The 16,284-nt window shown below is 41.9% G+C and overlaps 1 long non-coding RNA gene across 1 annotated transcript; it reads left to right on the top strand.

Annotated features, from left to right (window-relative positions):
* Positions 1-344: 344 nt before the first annotated feature.
* LOC142829743 (uncharacterized) lies at positions 345-15,178 on the top strand. Its single transcript, XR_012904485.1, has 3 exons — positions 345-1,963; positions 14,050-14,303; positions 14,897-15,178. It is a non-coding gene; the product is annotated as an uncharacterized LOC142829743 (long non-coding RNA).
* Positions 15,179-16,284: the final 1,106 nt, after the last annotated feature.

Raw genomic sequence — 16,284 nt, 5'->3', positions numbered from 1 at the left:
TGAAATGCAGAGGGACTGAGGACCAAAACACTTGGTCGGGGAGTGAGACATGGGCTTCTGCCTGAGAAAAGTGATGGCTAGAAACCTGAAATCTCAAAAGGTGCTCTCCAGGGGGACTAGAAAGGTAGTGTAAAAGATATAGTTACCTGAAACTGTGATGGATGGATTTTTAAAAATACAATGAGAATAAGACATACCAAGAATGATATAGACCTGTAATTAGATAGTGATGGTAACATTTTCCATGAGGCAGAAGTGTTCATCAAATACATCTGTGTTGAGAGAGGCTGGATGATATATATAGTTTACAGTGATAATGAAATATTCTCTATTCTGATAGCAACTAGGGAGGATGGTAAACAATTAATAAAGTTAAACATTTTAGAATCTGCTAGTTTGGGTTTAAAAAGCATTGACTGAGGAGCTATCTGTTGGTATTGATGTTGGTATTTAATGAAACTTGGAATACTGGAGAATTTCCTGAGGACTATAACAAATCTAGTGTGCTAATATTTAAAAAGAGTGCCGATATTTTTAAAGGGTAAACAGAATGATCTAGTTAGCTTAACATCACTCGTAGGCAAATCAGTTAAAGGCTAATACAGGATGAAATCAGCAAAGAATTAAAGAATGGCAAAATACTTAATGTCAATATGGTTTTATAAAAAATAGGTCTTTTCAAACAAATTCTATCCTATTATTAACTTACAAATTCAGTTGACAAAGGTAATTGTGTTGACATTATAAATGGAGGACGCTGTAAGATTAGTATGACCTTTTGGCAAATAAATTAACTCTGTATAAAATCAATGCAGCACATAAAATCTGGTTAACTGATCTTAAAATAATTGTCAAAGAGGAATGATCATCCAATGGGGTACTTAGAAAGGAGCCATACAGGGAACTCTTCTTGGTCCATTGCTATTCAATATATTGCTCTATTATTTGGAGGAAAATATAAAATCACTACTGATGAAATTTACAGACAACAAAGAAATTGGTGAATTGGAAAATAAGGATGGAGACAGGCCTGTTATACAGACACATTAGATCACTTGGTAAGATGGGTTTATCTGAACATGTTTGTAACATATCCAAATGGAAGATTACACACTGTTTCTTTATCACAATACGAAGAATGTAGGTCATCTCAAGATGGGGGACTGTGTCCTGGTGTTCAGTGAACTGAAAAGGATGTAAAGTTCATGGGAATTCAACTGAGCATGTGCTTACAAGAGAGCAAACTTGATTCCTGGATGTAAAAGCAGTGACTATTGAATACTGTTAGTGCTTTGAATTCATGTTAGCTTGCTAAGTTAGTTTGTGAAGTTAGGTATTTACTTTTTATTTTCTTATAACCTATTTGGACTTTTATGTTTCATTACTTATAATCACTTAAAATCTATCTTTCTGCAGCTAATCAACTTACTTTATTATTTTATTTGGTCCAGTGGATTTGGACTGAAGTGTTTTGGATGCTCCATTTGGAAAAACAGGATCTGTGCATGATGGACACGGCAAAGTCCGCACTAGCCGCAGGGGAGGAGTTACCCCCCCGGACCAGGAAACGGCCACCACAGACGGCAGCGGTGGGGCCGGCTCTGTCCAGCTGCAGCTAGGGCGCAGGGCAGCATGGGCGGGCATGCACCGGGGGAGGCGGGGGCTGGCCCAAGCAGTGGGGAAGCGTCCCGCCGGGGCGCCACGACCCGCCCAGGAGGGCGGAGCCCCGGATGCATGCCAGGGAGAGCACGGAGGAAGAGACACGTGGGGCGGGGCGAACCCCCCTGACGTCACTCCCCGGGCACTTTAAACATGGCGGCCGGACGCCGAGTCAAGGGGGAGTGAGGAAGCGGCCACCCTGGCTTCCAGTATGGTACCAAGCCTCCTGCCCTCCGGGCGATGAAGAAGGACAGCTCCGGTAGCTGGCGGATCATGGTTGGACGGACCTGGCATCTCTGGCGGGGTGAGTGATCCAACGGGCGTCCTGCCGAGGGAGCTGGCAGGCGGGGAGTGGAAGCAGCCCGAGGCGGGGCCTTTCTGGCACCCGTGGGCAGGCAAGTTTAGGGCGGCGGCCCCGTCTGCCGTGGAGAGCGGCTTGCAGATGCCGAACGCCACTTAGCGCCTTGGGCTGGGACCCGGAGGAGAGGACGGGCCCGGGTCCCCCACTCCCCACACACGCCCCCCCCCCCCGAAACGTCCCCAAGTGACCTAAACCCCTCCCCCCCGCGACGAGGGCAGCGTGAGGACAGAGGTCACACCCCAGACCTATGGACACACGACTGCCCTTTGGAGGGCGAGAAAGGGGCCAGGATCCCAAGGCCCGCAGTCGGGCCAAACCTCTAGCCCTGCTAGGGGCGACGCGGTGGCGGGTCCGCTGAACCCCCTTTGCCGACTAGGGAAGAAGGGTGATCGCACCCAGCACTCACACCGTAGGCCGACCTTGCTGAGGGACTCACCAGACAGACCAAGGCGGTGGGTTCGCGGAGCCCTCTCTATCCCTCGGGGGAGTAGGGGAGCGGTGCTCGCACCCATAAACCCGCCACACTGTGTATATAATTTTCTATTTAAAATGACAAAGTTCATATGAGCTTATATTGTCCATGGAAAGCTGGGCAGTACAATATGCACATTTCTGGGGGAAAGTCTGGGACTGGAATTGGCTGGTGTTGCTCTGCACTGTAATTCAAGGATGGTTGGCTGTAGCACTCTTGCAGCATAACAGGGAATAATTTACTTGCTACAGGCTGGGTGTGAGCAGACATCCTCAGGTTGGAGAATTGAGGGACATAGCTATTCATCAGTTCAGACTGTACCCTGAGTAATGTCACAGCTACTTCAACTGAAGTCATCATGCTGAGTTTTGACAGGTGAAACAGACATTCACTGTAAAAGGCACATATTTCCAATGCGCTTTGATACCTGGCACCTTCACTGTTCTTTTTTAATGATGACTCTGGGAAGTGGGACAATGGAAAAATGTTATCTAAAGTGACAATGTTGATTTGAAATGTCAGGAGTTCATTGTCCTCATCCAAGGGCACCACACATACTGCAGAATTAACCATCAGTGTTCTCTATGTGGTTGATACACTTGACTTCTGGATGGGAATTTGTGGCACAGAATGTACAGCTGGTCCAAGGTCCTACAAGAAGGCTTTGGTGGATCTCAGAACTGAACCCTGATTTCTCAAGTCCCACATTATAACTTGACAAGATCATCCTTTCCCTTTTATTTAGGAGGTACGTATGACTGTGAGGGAGCTGCAGAGTGCATAGAAAACAGTTTCATTGAAACATTTAGGGTGTATCTAGACTGGCAAGATTTTGCACAAAAGCATCTGCTTTTGCGCAAAAACTTTCCAGCTGTCTACACTGGCCGCTTGAATTTGTGCAAGAGCACTGACTTTGTAATGTACAAAATCAGTGCTTCTTGCGCAAATACTTTCACGCTCCCACTCAGGAAAAAGCCCTCTTGCACAAGAATACTTGCGCAATAGGGCCAGTGTAGACAGGGAAGAACTGTTTTGCACAAAAAAGCCTTGATGGCTAAAATGGTGATCGGGGCTTTCTTGCGTAAAATTGCATCTAGACTGGCCACGGATGCTTTTGCGCAAAAGCACTTTTTGCACAAAAGCATCCGTGCCAATCTAGATGCGCATTTGCGGAAATACTTTTAACGGAAAACCTTTTCCGTTAAAAGTATTTCCGCAAAATCATGCCAGTCTAGACGCAGCCTTAATGTCTAATATTTAATAAAGTTTTGTCTCTGTGTTGTTAAATCATTATAAGAGTGGGAGTAAAACTGTTACATTGTGCTAAAGAATGTGTTCAGAAGTCAACAGGACTACTTGCTTGAGCGAGAATTTATCTTGCATGAGCAAAGGTTTACAGGATTATGCTTGAAGGCTGTAACTATGCATAGGCTGAGAGGAAAACTAATCAAATTCTGAAGGCCTTTGCCTTAATGATGGTTTTAAGTGAGTGAATTGATGCATAGGACCACTGTGTGTCCTCTTCACTCATATGAATTTCACCCTGCATTTGTACTGAAGATATGAATGCCTTTTTAATTACACTGTGAATGTCCAGAATATATTTCACAGTTGGAAAGATCAATAAGGTTTGACAGTGAAAGGAAGTGAGAGATTATTCTACCAGTTTCTTTAGCAATATAATCACTAGAAATGGCAATGTTCTTATTTTTGAGGGAAACTTCTTAAAAAATGACCCCAAAGTATGTGCATGTTATTTTTCTATCCAAATGTATCATCTATCCGTTCATTGCTATACAAGATTGTCATGTAAGTGTGCATTGGCTGAATTTTTAAAACCTCATGTCTATCATATTTAATTGTTCTTCTGCTTATGTCATAAATCTGTAGTTGCTCATCACTTTCTTGTATTTTTACTCTCATTAAATCTTTGCTTTGTACCTCACCATTGAAACTGTCCCACATTCCAAGTCAATCAGTAAGACCTTTCTGACTTTTATTCCTTAAAGTTCAATATGATCTAAAATGCAGACAAGGTGCTTTTAAAATTATAACTTGATTTAAAGAGATGGAATTTTATTCTTGCAAAGACCAGATGATAAAAAATATCGTAGTGGATTCCTGGATTTGGGGCATAAACAAGATGGACAGTTGAAAGGGTTAAATGGGAGAGAGAGACTCAGAAAAATCATTGTTTTACTTCACCATGAAATGATTTTCATTTGTTTCTTCTAGAATACAATAAAATATTTTTTACTATGAGGAATTTCACTCATACACATATGCAAGTCAAATTCCATATTTAACCTGTCGAACTAGAAATAAGTAATCTTATAAATATTTTTGAAAGTTTGTTTGTTTGTTTGTCCCAAAAGATCTCCAAAACAGTTAGAGCTAGAAACACAAAATTTTGAACGAATACTACTGATTTCCTAACTTAAATAACTGGATTGATTATATCTTGAAATCAGTTCCCCCAGAGCCCCAATTGGGCCCACTGATAATTAGCTTTTAGTAGTGCCTGATAATAGGCATTTGCTGGACTCTTCTGTTAAGAGTGTCACATAAACTGCAAAAAGTATTTCCAATAAATATGTTTTGTTAAAGTAATTTATGTAGTTCATTCACCACACCTTTTGTTATCCAGACATTAGTTAAATGTAAATGTGTTTTGTAAGCACATCACTAGCTATGTTAATTTCTTAAAGTAATATATAAGAGAAAATTATTTCCAATAAAATGTGCTATGTTAATGTAATTGATGTAGTTCATTCATCACACCTTTTACTATATTTTCCCCGGGTGACGCTGGGTATTTCTGCTACTTTATAATAAGAACCAAACTGGAGACTTCATCTAAAACTCAAATCTAGCCCAACTGGGACAAATCTTTGCAAAACAACATCGAACTTCTGCATACCTTTGCACTTCCTGGTTCTGGCTGACAGTAGATATGCCAAAATAAGAGATGGTGTTTTTGCAGTGTTTGTAGCCAAGTGACAAGCAGTAAGCCATAGAAATCTCAAGACAGAACCTACTCTTTCAGCCCAAGAATTTACCCATTTCTCATTGAAATGCTTGGCAAAGTTTCAAGGACTATCATAAGCATAGAAATGAGCCCCATTTTGCATGATCAAATAGTTTTGATGAATATTTAAACAGATGGATGTTTATCGAAACCAAAATGTTGTAGTAGTGTTGGTTCAAGGATATTAAAGAGACAAGATGGGTGTGGAGGTATCTTTTATTAGACAAGCTTTTACTGATGAGAGAGACAAGTTTTTGGGCTTACAGAGAGCTTGCTGTTGATCCAATAAAATATATTACCTCACCTACCTTGTTTTATGAATCCTCTAAATGTCATCTATAATTAATAATGCTAAAAATTAGCATAGAGACAGCATAATGCTTTTTTTAACTTAATGCTTTGCAGACATTTACTAATATTGTGCTGTAGATATAGCTGTTCTATTCTCTGTGCGTTATTGAAGTAACGGTGAAGTAATTGTCCAGTTCCACAGAAGTAAGCAGTGTGATTATAAATGAAGAGTTCCCAGCTTCCAGGCATGTGCCCTAGACACTAGATCACATTCCTTAAAATATTAGATTTGTTTAATTCACATTCAATTCTTTACTTAAATGTAGTTCTTCCAGTTATGAAAGTCAGGCTTGATTTTGATCACACATCATAAATTGGATAGTTTCATGCTCTATCAGTTCTCTCCATCCCACACCTTTCCAGGATCCAACTCCTTAATATTTTCATCTGAAATTCTGACAATTAGCTGTCAGCACAATATCACTAAGGCTATGTCTAGAGTACAAAGATCAATTAGAAAAAGAAACAATTTGCAGTATGCAAATTGCATATCTTTTTTCGATTTATTCTGAAAGAGGCTTTTCCAATATTTGGCCTATCTACCCAGGGCCAAATTTCAGAAAAAAATCCTTCTTTTGGAACATCCCTTTCTCTTCATAAAACAAGGTTTACAGGGATGTTGACAAAACGTGTCCGCTTTTCCAACATTTTTTTCAGAAAAGCGGACGTGTTCCTTGGACGTGGCAAAGCTTTTCTGGGATACCTCCGATATCCTGGTATAGCTCTGCAGTCTAGATGTACACTAATAGTGGCTTCATTTCTCCTCTCATAGAAGATAAAGATAAAAAACTTTGGTCTTGTCACTTTGGAGGGCTGGCAAAATCCAATGCAGTAAGGAGGGATCTGAAAGGTCTGTGAACTTTTGATGAAGGAAATGGATGTTGTGAAGGAGTTTGCCAGTAGGACATAAACAAAAATGATAACTTGTTTGGTACTGTACATCTCTGCTACACATATAATATAAGCATAAAGGACTAAATTCAGCCCTTAGTGATTCCAAAGTAAATTCAGAATAACTTAATTGAATTCACTGGAGTTACTCTGGATTTACACAGGAATCACTAAAAATAGAGTTTTGTCCTACAAGTTTCCTTGAGTAGTGTTACTTGCTTGGTGGTATCTGAATGTAAAGAATATAAATCTAGAGCTTTCTATTGTATTAACATACAAAAGTCAAAATGGATGAAATATTCCTCAGGGCTGAGTCATGCTGACAGTTACTAGTATTCAATTATTTAATTAGGTAAGTCTTAGCTACTGCCTGGCCTAACTGTAGTTTCAGATATATAGAGCATTCAGCTATTTAAGCCTCAGCTGAGAGCTCATGAAATGGATTTACAAAGGGTTGACAGTCACCTTTGACAGGATTACAGTGCAGGAGTTATTTGTGCTGTTTATAATTTAAAAGATCAAACTCTATGGAAGGCATACAATAGAAGGATAAATGCACTTTGCACAGACCTTGCTGGAAAGAAGAAGCCAGAGCTGTCAAAGCAAAGCTGTCATGCACATCCCTGTTCATTTTTTGCTACAGACTGACAATTTGTGAAAATGCACAGTGGCATATAGAGTAGCACATGGGGGGGGGGGGGGGGGGTACCTTGGACTGAATCTATGTACCAGTTCCTTGGGGTTTTTTTTGTTGTAAATTATGGCTTACCTAGCAGCTTTAGCAGTGATTTACAATTGGCTGTGTGACAGGATTCCTATAGGCTCCTATCTTAACTTGTTAGAAAGCCATAATAAAAGATTTCTCTTGGATGGAGAAAAAGAAAATCAAGTACTTGTGGACTTTATTTAAGAAACATGGAGTATGCTGCCTAGTGTGAGCCTTCCAACAATAAATAATTGCATTGAAATGAAAGAGCCAGAAAGCAAAGCACAGTCTCTGTCCCACAGACTTAAATTGAAACCTAACACTGTAGCTGTAACCTTAGCTTTCCTGACAGTCATGCAGATGGATTCTCAGATTACTGCCAGCTGAAGTACACAGTTATTTTGAGGGAAATCCCAGTGTTTGAATGTAGCCAAACCCTAGTAAAAAATGGTCTTGCACAAAGGCTTTACAAACACAAGACTAGATGTGTAATACTGCTACACTGTGGGTTGGGTAAGACCTCATTGAAGCTAATAGGAATAAAAATCAACTGCCCTTCATTCAGGTTAAGTGTAAAAAGCAGATACACTCTTTATAGATATAGGTAGTTGAACCACTAGTAGAGACTCTTTGAAGTCTGAGGGATCTTCCCTGGGGTCTGAATGCAGATCTGGAGGTTGAGTATTATTTGATGGAGCTCTGTATGTCTGGGAGACAAGCAGAAGAAAACAGACAGCAGCACATACAGCAAGGAAGCTCCATGTACATTCAGAAAAGCAATTGTAGCATGGCCTTGAGGAAAAAACTAAGGCCTTGTTGAGTGAACTCTATAGTGTAGCCAACGCCAGCTTTCATCAGCAAAAGTGTATATGCTACAATGCTCCTTCTGCTGACAAAACTTCCCTGCTTTTCTGACAAAATTAAACCATCTTGACAAGAGGCATAGATCATTTTGTGTCAAAACTGCATTGACAACATATCAGTGTAGACACCACACTTGGTATGTCACTGTAAATTGCCTCTAGGAGATATCCCACAATATCCATCCTGACTTCTCTGGTCAGCATTCTCTGCACCCAGCATTCAGATACTCAGGCTTTTTGTCCCCCTTTCAAAGACTAGGACATTTTAAAATTCAACTTCCTGTCTGTTTAGCATGGAAAGCTCACATCACATATTCCCAGCTAACTGCAAATTCTTCCCCACTTGGAGCACCCACAACTCCTTGGATCTGTTGGCACAGTGGAAGGAGGGCTGGACAGTTCCATCTCTGTTCTAGTTTTCAGAACTTTAATACCTAAGGTAAGATTTTTTTGTGCTGTATTAGATAAGTCTGGGATATATGTCGGTGCTGGGCAAAGATAAAGGAGCTGAAGCATGCGTACCAGAAGGCAAGGAAATCAAACTGTCAATCTAACACAGGGCAAAAGTCCTGCAGCTTCTAAAAGGAGCTGGACACCATCCTTGACAGTGACACCACCTTCTTTGCCGAGAACCCCATGGATACTTTGGGGAAGGGGCTGGAGAGAGTGGACCAGTCATAGATGATTAGGTCAAGTTGGAGGATGATGTGGAGCTCACAGCAGGGCCATCTGGGGTGCAGAAGATAGGGCCTCTTTTCCCCTTTGTAGGGGTTTAGCCAATTCCAGCAATCCATCTCTGGCACACATAATGCAGGGGAAGGGGGCTCTGGTCTCTGGTAAGTGATCTTTTTAGTTTTTGCTCCTTGGTTATATGAGGCATAACTGTCTGTAGGTGGCTGAAGAGCTAGATATGTACAAGGCTATGCTTCACATTCCCCTGTGCAGCTACCCAATGCAGTAGACATCTTGCATATAATCTTAAAGGTAAAGTTAATTAAGAAAGTAACCAGGGTGTCCTCTGATTATGATTAGTCTACAGCAGCGTTTCTTAAAGTGTGTTCCGTGGTACACCAGTGTGCCGCGAGGCAGTCAGAGGTGTGCCGCATAGAGAACAGAAAAAATCTGCTCCTCCCACCCTCGCAGATCCTGTAGACAGGTCCCACTGTGGCTGCCTCTCCTCCCCGCCCAAGCCCGCAGGACGGCCCCTGTCCCACAGGGCCTCCGGTGCTATGCAGCTTCCTCCTCCTCCTCCACGTGTGCAGGTGGCTGCTTTTATAGTGGCCGCTGCTGCTGGGAGGGGGAGAGGTGACTGGAGCTGAGGAGCCGCTCCTGGATTGCAGCGTTTTAAAACTGCTGTCTGCGGGGAACCCTGCTCAGGCCCTGCCACGCCCCCCCCCCCCCAGGGCGCGCTCGGGATCTGCTGCCCCCCATGCACTGCTGCTCTCTCTCCCTTGCCCCCCTCCCCAGCCTGCTGGGGAAGCAGCAGAGTTTAATCTGCCGGGGATGGTCAGGGTTTCTACTCTTCTCCCCCACCCCTTCCCCGCTCTGCCAGTGGGAAGCCTGGCCTGGTGCTGCAGCTGTGCTGAGTTCCCTGCTGCCTGGGGGGGACTGAGCTCTCCACCCCCCACTTCCTCCGAGGAACAAGAGCATGCTCCCTGGAGACTTTTCCTGCTGCAGCGGTGTGTCAAGCCAAGTAAATGTTCCCCCTCATGCCTAGACCCCGCTCCCAAACCCCTCTCACTAGTCTCCCCCTGCCAAGACCCTTCATTCCCAGCTTGCTCTGCCACCCTGCCCCAAGTCCCCTCCTGCACCCTCCCTCCTGGCCAAACACCCTTCCCCGAAACCCTCCTCTACTCTCCCTCCTGGCCAGACATCCTGCCACAAGACCTCTCCTCTATCCTCCCTCCTGGCTAGACATGTGATCTTATTTAGCATTTGTTTATTATTATCCTTACTTTTTTGTAGTCTACGTTTTTAGCTCCATGTATCAGACTCTTATTAGGGCAATGAGGTTTAACAGATAGTTCAAAATAGGGCTTTATTTCGAATGCCCGTTTCACTGCCATGTGTAGACACGGGTGGTTATTCTGGGCTTGTAAAATTCCAAAAATGGCACCCAGCCAGGAAGATGCAAATCAAGCATGGGATATTTAAATCCCGGGCTTAATTTGCAATTCCGAATGCCTACATTTGCAGCCCTATTCCAAAATAGGCTGGAAGTGTAGACATACTCTAAATTATAATGACCAGATCCTAGGGTGCTAACAGAAATAAGACAATTAGTATCAAATTCATCAACCAATATTCCATTATGAGACCAACTAGAACTAGATTTTATTTCATTGAACTATCTGAACTAAGGCAAGAGACAGAGTTCAAGATATTTTGATATATTACATTTCTTAACAGGACTCCGGACAATAGAGAGGAAAGTACCTTAGTCTTTTACTGTAGTCGAAAGTTGTTTATGGCATATCTACAGCACAGACTTAATCATTGTAGTGGCTGATGTCCATTCTGCCCTTCTTTTGTGGGTGGAGTGCATCCTCACCAGGAGCACTTCCATCAAGTGAAGAGGGGCAGTGTAGGGGTCTGAGAGCCAGTGTGGGGTGTCTGAGATATCAAGTTGAAGTTGGGCCTTCTGATTTTGTTGTTGTTGTTTGTTGTTCCTACTATTCCATCAGTTCTAGTCACAGAGGTAAATATCTTCTGAGGAAAATTGCTTATTATGACCATTTAGGACAGATCAAACAATTGAGGAGAAAGTCATTATAATACTACTTCTAAAACACATGTTGCTTTCTTAAAGAATCACAGTATAAATCAATAGATCCTTGCAGCATTTTACAGGAGAGTCTGTATTACAAGAGTTATTATTTCCCTTCAGAGCGTAACAGTTTATGTTGAAGAGGCCAGAAAGAGGTTACACAAACACTTTTTCCTTTCCCATTTATTCTGGTTCCTTTTAATCGTGTTCCATAAATTTTGCTGATTTTCATTTCAAACAACTGAGCTTCACCTTAGGCCACATTTACACTACAGGATCTATAACAGCATTGCTATGGCACCCATCTATACCAACATAAACCTGTAATGTAGGCAGACTAGTGCTACAGAAGAGGGTTTTCAGTCACTGCATGAAGTCAAATTTCCTGAGCTATGACCAAAGTATTCATTGTGTCTGTGTTGTTGTAGCTACTTTGCTCAGGCATTTGAATTTTTCAAACTTCTGTGCTGTCTAGCTATGTCAGCTTAAGTGTTAAGTGTAGACCAGGCCTTAGTTACTGGTAGAACATCAGCCTGCAAATTTTTACATAAGTTAATCCATTCACAAATCTTCATGAATGTGTGTTAAATTGATCCACTGTTTGTAAACTTCCTCATTTATTATTAGGGAACGAATCTGTTTAAACTATGAGACTGTTGTTCCATATTAACCAAAGATGTGAATTGAAACCTATTTAGTTAAATGGACACAGACCCTTGAGTGGACATTTTGGTTTAAATCAGATATATTTCAGCATAGTACCAATTTAAACTAAAATGATATCAAATATTTTTTAACCAAAATACAAATGTTCACACAGGTTTTTGTGTTAATATAATTAAATAGGAATAGATGGACACCTTGGGTGAAATCAACACCATTTTCCCTTGTAAACAAGCCTTGAATGAAAATGGCAACATTGATCCTTCTGGATAAAAACAATTTTTCCTGAGTTTGTCCTGAGTAGAAATTAATTCTTCTTGTCTAATTTGTATAGTCATTTTCATATTCAAATATCTCTTATTTTTACAACAAGATGAGTTTTTTATGTACACAAATTACCTTTTAGTTTTGTGAGCTACCAGACCAAAAAATGTCTTACCTTTGTGCATTTGTCATTTTCTTGGGCACAGTGAGCATTTCTGTGCACAACTGTAATGATTACACTATTTTAAAAAGACAAATATAGTGGTGTTTACTGACATGTGAATTAGGTTGTTAGTTTAAAGGCAAGAGCTAAATTTCATTACACCACTTTTTCAGTTCCATTCCCTTCGGCTTCCCTTTTTGTACTTATTCTCTACAAAACAAAGCTTGCACCAACTGAGCATGCACTTTTCTAAATTAACCCAACATTCACTTTTCTAAATTGAAAGAACAAACTTTTTACTCTTTCTAAAAATATCGTCTTTATGTTCCACCAATAGTAGTCTGGAAGTTGTTTGTATTGAGCTCAGTGTGAGGATTACTTTGTATCATTTTCACCAATACAAATAGCTATTTCACAATGATTTTTTAAAAATGTACAGTAATTTGATTGTCATCTTGTGAACAATGAAAAGAATGGTTGCCAAGAGACTAAAGTGCTGCTTAGGGTATAGGCTGTGAAAGGGACTCACACTAACTGCAAATCAAGAACTTGCAAATGGAAAATGTTTGCTGTAGCATTCCCCAATAGGCAGGGTTTTCACTTGGTTGGCTGCACCAATAAAACAGGTGTGGGAAACAATACAGGATACCTCATGCCTGTAAATTACTATAGAGCTAGCATGTTTTTATTCTTCTATTGCTTGATCTTATATATGACCACCAGTGACTTTTAATGGCTGTTTTATAAGGCAGATTTACAATGGATCTTTCATGCAAACAGCAGCATATAGTAAATTAAAGTCAGCCTTGAATTATCATTAGTTTATAGATGGAAGGAGTAGTAGTTCCCCATTCATTTGACATTTTCTCTTCATTGTTAGACTTCTAAATAAACCTGCAGGCTTTAGTTATTTACCTATTTAATACAAAAGACTAATGTCATTTTCAGAAACAATCTTTACAGATATTTTGACTTGAAAAACTATACGTCACATACATGTAAGAAATATTCTTCAGTTGAAGTGAAGGGTTAAGCTCCTGTCACTTATTCCTTTTGCTCAGAATCAACTCCAATCATATGTCTGAACATTTAACTGGGTGAAGCCAGAACTTCGGTATTTCCATCTGGAAATATCGTTCATTATTCTTTATTTCAAATTCCTATTTATCCAAAGGAAATACTGTAAGGTAAATTTTTAGTTTTTGCTGGCATGCTGATTTCAATCTAATGTTACAACATTTTTGGGAGTCTCTTTTATTATTATTATATTAATTTAGAGTTTAGGGCCAGAAGAGACCATTAGATCATGAAGTCTAACCACTTGTGCATCATAGGCCATTGCATTTAATCACATTACTGCTGTATTAATTCCAATATTTTGTGTTTGATTACAGCCTTCCAGAAAGATGTCCAGTCTTCATATGAAGACAAAAAGTCAGAAAATCCATCTTGGTAGTTTGTTCCAGTGATTAATCAGCCTCATTGTTTTAAAAAAATTGGGCTTACATTCTAATTTAAATTTGTCTGGCTTCAGCTACTAGCCATTGGTTTTTGTTATGCCTGTCTCTGCAAGATTAAAGAGTCTTTTAGCATCCATTATTTTTTTCCCCCATTAAGGTACTTATACATTGCAATCAATTCACTTTGTTCTCAATCTTCTTGTTGATAAGCTAAAGAGACTGAGCTGCTTAATTCTCTTATAAAAGCCATTTTTTCCAGCCAGGTAAAATCACCACCCTACTCCATTGCTATATTTTATACTGCAAAAGCCCTGCAGAATAGCCCCACCTCACATATGCACTTTCTTCCTCTCCAGTCTCTTTACTTGTACTTACTATGGTTCTGTTCTTCCATCCTGTAGGGCAAGGTTGAGGCCCATTCATTCTGTTTCAGTCCATTTGGAGCAAGATACATCACAAAGTTTTCTCCTTCCAATGAGAAGCAGCACTCTGGGCCAGGAGGGTGGGACGAGGCTTCCATGCTGCTGTTCCTGGAAGTGGACATTGAAAATTCTTCATAGCCTGGCTGGCTTTACCTACTCACTAGACTGTACTCCACAGTCAGTCTGGTGCCTGAGCTGTTGCCCCCACCAGTGGCCAGAGCTGTGCTGGAGAGGTATGAGACAGTGTGTGTGTGTGGGGGGGGCAGAATTGGTGGGAAGACTGGGAAGGGGAGCACAGGACAATGCACTGGGGAAACAAAGGTAGTATAATGGTATTTTGAGTGGGGATGGTGTAGGAGGCTGATGGGGAAGGATGGAGTGGAAGGGATCATGGGCATCTAGCAATAAAGAGTGTTTATTATTATCCCGTTTCTTATGAAGGGGAACACACATGCCTCATGAAGCAATCAGGAAAGGGGAGACCCATGGAACTGTCCCCCTCTCTCCATATAGTACAGCAGCTATAAAACAAGAATCTCTTCCCCACATCCCATATAGTAATGAGGATGGATAATCTCCTCTCCACCTTATGGAATTGCCCTTCTCTCCATACCAAGATAGCCTGTCAGAGTGGGAAAAGCATATCTGGGCTCTGCTCTCAGTAGATATGCACTTGGAGAGCATTGGAGGGAAAGAATGCTTTCTGAAGTGCCAGAACATAGCTCCGTCCTGGATTTGGGATGCTGGAGTGACATTTCAGGCCTCTCTGGCAGCAGTATATCCCATCCCTACTTGTGTTCACTGCTTCCCTGTTTATACCTCTTAGGATGGCAGTCGTTCTTTTTGGCATAGTACTGCACTGGAAGCGAATGCTGCATTGCTTCTTCACTACTCAAACTTTTTCATTTTCCAGTGTATAGCACCCTATTCTGTAAGTATGGACTGCATTCCTCCTTTTCAGATCTCTAATTTTGTATTTAGCTGTATTCAAATGGATAGTGTTTGAATGACTGCCCTGTCCTCTTCATTGCCTCTGCCAATCTCTGCCAAATTTTATCAACAGTAATTTCTACATTTTCTTCCAGATAACTTCTTGTATAGTATTGGGCCAATCCCCAGAGAACCCCACAGGAAAGACTGGGGGTAGGGTGTCTGGCCAGGGAAGTGGGGGCAGGAACAGGCTGAGAGCTGGGTATCTGGCTGGGGGGAGAGGGCAAGGAGAAGGAGGCAGGAGTGGGCTGGGGGCAGGGTGTCTTTCCCAGCCTAGGGAGGGAAAACGGCAGCCTGTGGAGCCATTTTTGGCTCCACTTGTTTCCCGCACACTGAATCCAGTGGGGATGATTGGGGCTTTTTCTCCCCTCCCCATGCCCCCGCCCTCATGCAGGAAGCTGGCACTGGTGTTCCAATCTTGCATGGAGCCATAAAACTATAGCACCAATGTAGGTTCCCTGTTGTCAGCGGAGCAAGGGGGAGCTGTGCTGGAGCTCCAAAAGAGACATATCTGGCTCCCGAGTGAGCCGTAGGTTGACAACCCCTGGGGTAGACAAAGCAGAGAGTTGCAGCCTTTTATACAAGGAACTGCAGTGCAGTTTGCAGTCACTTGTTGCTTGAAGCCTGAGGAATGTAGTTGATGCTCTTGGCTAGTCTATGGGAACTGCAGCACCATGGACAGATCAGTGGTGGAAGGAACCAGGAGAGTGAGAAAGCATTCTGGGCTGGCTGCTGGACTTGAACATAGAAGAACCCTGTGGTACGGGTGAAGAGATCGGGCTCAGAGAACTGAAAGCTGTTTTGTTAAAGTGACATGGTGTGTGTGTGTGACTGCTATTCGTAGGATCCATGGCTGGGACAAGGAGTACTGGGTGTGGCTGGGTTCTGAGTCTCTGCCATAGGTCACCTGAAAAATGAGCTGCAGTTGCATGGTGATTTAACCCTCAAAAGAGGATCTGAGCTACTTAGTGGTCTAGTTGAAGAGCCTGGTTCAGAAGGAATCATAGGATATGTCTACACTACCACCCTAGTTCGAACTAGGGTGGTTAATGTAGTCAATCGAAGTTGCAAATGAAGCCAGGGATTTAAATATCCTGGGCTTCATTTGCATCTTGCTGGGCGTCGCCATTTTTAAATCCCCAGTAGTTTGGACTCCGTGCCCGTGGCTACACGCGGCACAGAGTAGGTAGTTCGAATTAGTCTTGGAACGAGGTGTAACGGTAG

Source organism: Pelodiscus sinensis, chromosome 6, assembly GCF_049634645.1.
Source record: "Pelodiscus sinensis isolate JC-2024 chromosome 6, ASM4963464v1, whole genome shotgun sequence".
In the NCBI taxonomy this organism is placed as follows: Eukaryota; Metazoa; Chordata; order Testudines; family Trionychidae; genus Pelodiscus; species Pelodiscus sinensis.
Note: the sequence above shows the minus strand (reverse complement) of the source record. Positions and strands in the feature narration are given on the sequence as shown.